Source organism: Cricetulus griseus, chromosome X, assembly GCF_003668045.3.
Source record: "Cricetulus griseus strain 17A/GY chromosome X, alternate assembly CriGri-PICRH-1.0, whole genome shotgun sequence".
Classification (NCBI taxonomy): Eukaryota; Metazoa; Chordata; class Mammalia; order Rodentia; family Cricetidae; genus Cricetulus; species Cricetulus griseus.
Genome location: NC_048604.1, coordinates 103289944 through 103293602, shown reverse-complemented (window position 1 = coordinate 103293602; position 3659 = coordinate 103289944).

Sequence of the window (3659 nt, the reverse complement as noted above, 5' to 3'; positions counted from 1 at the left end):
TACAATTAATAAAATACCTTTGAAATAAATAATATAAACCCTGTTGGAAGAAATATAGAAAGTCATGATGTGGTAGATGAACTATAAAACTTTTCTAAAACTTTATATTGGCAATATTCCCACCACACTCACTTTCTTCCCTAGTTTTTGTGACTTTGAAGTCTAATAAAGGAAGAATATCTATTTTCCTGAAATCTGTCTGGCTCTGTGAATTGCTGTGGTGGAGAAAATATGACAGGAGGGATTCACTTCCATCACCTCCCTTGGAACCTTGCTGAGATAGAAGGAAGTCCAGAGTAATCTGCCAAGTGACAAAAAACCAGCTGGCTTGGCTATTTGCACCACCTCAGTCAATAATCAGCTAACTGGCCAACATATGAAGGAAACCATTTTAGTTCAGACTGCCTTCAAGCCTAGATCCATACATGAGCTAACTACAATCAGCCAAGGCTAGCCCAGTTTAGCAGAATGCTTCACATGATTGTATACTGTAAGTCAATAATAAATTCATGCTGTTTTAAGCCACTGGGATTTGGAAAGATTACTTAAATATAAGTAGCTAAGTTCACATTGTGACTTTGTGTTGCTTATGTTTTATAACTCATCTTTGGTATAGTTCAGACTTCACTGCCTTGGCCAAAATGGCTGAAATTTGGGCATATTCAGAATCCACCAGATCCCCTAGGATCATATGCTAGTTCTTGCCATTGCTCAGATAATAAGATAGAAAATGGATACAGGCAGAATTACATCTTGTGATTTTTGTAGTTAGCACAAAAGGTCTTATGGGGAGGGGCATTAAAGAGTCCTTTAAATTAATTTACAGAAAAATATATACTAGCTTTTCTTATTACTGTGACAGAATGTCTGGTGTAAAGAAGTTAAAGGGAGGAGAAATTTATATTAGCTCAAGATTTCACAGGGTTTGGTCCATCCTGGCACATAAGGTATAGCAGAGTAGAGCATAGCACAGCACAGTGGTGGGAACCAGTAGCAGAGGCTGTTCATCTCACTGTAGACAGGTAGCAGAAAGAAGAAACCAAGAGGCTGACACAGTGTACAGGCCTGCTTCCTCCAGGTAGGCCCTGCTACCTCTCTAACCACAGGCCAAACAGTGAACACAAGAGTCTTTAGGTGACCTTTCCTATCAGATAACAGCCAGGAAAGAGAGCAGGAAACATGCTTGCACCATTAGATGGGCTGTTACTATTCTGTAATATTGGTTTCCACTCACTGTTTGAAATAGAAAGAAAAGCTTTTGCATTGAGCTAACATTCTCTTTCATCCTTAGTTCATCCCCCCGCCCTTCTCCCAGAATCAATATTAGCCTGAGTCTGTGGTATAGTGAGCTCAGATTATGAACATAGAACATGTTAGTCATCATATTTTTCCTTTTATTTATTTTTTAAGAAACTATCTTAGTTTACATATTAATCCCCCAATAGTAGATACGTGTTTTTATAGACATGTATCTGGATACATACATGCATGTGTAATATGTACACAGGTACATGATTTAATTATCCTGCAAGCTGTTATAAGATAACCTATTATCTGGATATATATTAATACCCTGTATTAATTCTGTTCTCCTTCTTTTTCACTAATTCAGATGTACCGAGCAGACTTTTACAGAGTCCTTTGGATTCAAATGTCAGTCTGTTTCCAAGTCACACACTCAGAAACTGGGATGGTTAGACTTTTTAGAGTTTCTTCATCAAAGGCCTGGCTTTAGGAATTCCTGGGTATTAACGCTTAAGGCTGATTTTTCTTGTGAGACCTATTTATAAGACATCGAGCTAAAAGAAAAACAAGTATGAAACTTGATATTTCTTTTAAACATTTCCCAAGTGTCTTCACCTCTTCCATCTTACTCTCAGTGTTTTATGAACAATTCAGTGTGCCTAGTTTGGCATTCATATTGAATTTAGAAATAACAACAAAAACTGGAACAATAGTAATTTTACAGTGATAAAAGGCAGATTAGGAGCAATGGTCTGCTACATGCTCACTATCTGGTTTCCAGGAAAACTATTTATGGCTTTATGAAAAGGAGTTCAGTGGTTATCCAAATAATACTGCCAATATTGTGCTGAGTAAGGCAAACACCACACTGAATCATTTCTGAGTGGTTTCAGATTTGCTGTTCAGTGAGGCAAACCAGTTCTTTTCCCCCTTGGATTCCTGGGAGGAAATGTCAGATTTTAGAACCTGTAATTTAGGGGCTGGAAAAGTAACTCTGCAGTTAAGAGCACATGCTTCTCTTGCAGAGGACCCAGGTTTAGTTCCTAGCACCTACATGGTGGCTCACAGCCATCGGTAACTCCAGTTCCAGAGGCTCTGAATGCCTCTTCTGTCTTCTGCATATGTCACATGCAGGCAGACAGAACACTCATACACATAAAATAAGATAATAATCTCATAAACATTAACAACTATCTTCAATAAACAGCATCAAGAAGCCTGTATTTTACAGTGCCAAGATACTGTATGAAAACACACCATGGTATATTTTGGTAAAAAAAAAAAAAACAAAACAATACAAATTTCCCCCTTGTAAATGAGCAAATTACTTTTGTAGCTTGAGCAATGAGTAGCTAAATTTTCTTAAATTTTATACATACCTTGTCAAAATGTTAATTAGCATGCAAGAAGCCTGCCCTCATCATAAATGTTCTTTTCAACAAATTGCATGTACCCTCTGCCCTTCAGGTTGAGCACAGAAGGGCCAACCATAGCAGAATGTCAACGTCACCCCTTTGATTTCAATTTGTAACCATATCTGAGAGCTGCCTTCAGCTTTTTCACTTATGTCAGGTTACATTCCAGATCCTCTTAGTTTTAAGTTCTTCTACTGTCTCTGATGGTTTTCAGAATACCCCAGCATGTATTTTGCATAGAAAAGAGAGAGAAATTAAGCTATTGAAAAACTACACATTGTCCTTAAAACTTCCTAACTAAATCTGGGACAAAATCATAGCAAGCCTAAGCACTAGAACAAACTGGACTCCATGGGGAACTAATTACTAAAGAAATAATCTCAAAGTTGGATAGAGGAGAGATGGGAAGGTGGAGAGGGTGGTAAGGGAAGGAGGTGGGAAGGTATCGAATGTGTTCACAAATCTGAAAATGAAATAAAATAGTTTCAAAACAAAAACCAAACAAGGCCTGCATGATGGGGCATACCTTTAATCTCAACACTAGGGAAGCAGGGGCAAGTGGTTAGGCCATCCTAGCCTACATAAGGAATTCCAGACCAGACTGAGTTATATGGTAAGACCTTCCTTTGCTCAAAAAGCCCTAACAAAAACAAACAGACAAACAGTAACAAATAAATAAAACAGTATTAACGAAGCAGAATCTTCTCTGCTTTCACAAGTCACTCTGAAAGGAAAATCTAATGGTAGTTTCTTAGCTCTTGATTTTGGGGAATCAAAACTCTAAATTCTTAAACAGCTGAAATATTTATTTTGTGCACTTGAGGAGTATTTTTTAATTAAAAAGTGTACATTGATTTATTGTGTGTGCGCACACAACACTGCAGGTATGAGGAGGTCAAAGGACCTTTCACTGGGTTGACAGAAGGTACCTTATTCCCGGCAGAGCCATCTCACAGGCCCTCTTGAGGGGAATTTTAGAAAGAGGTTTCAGATGTTGCG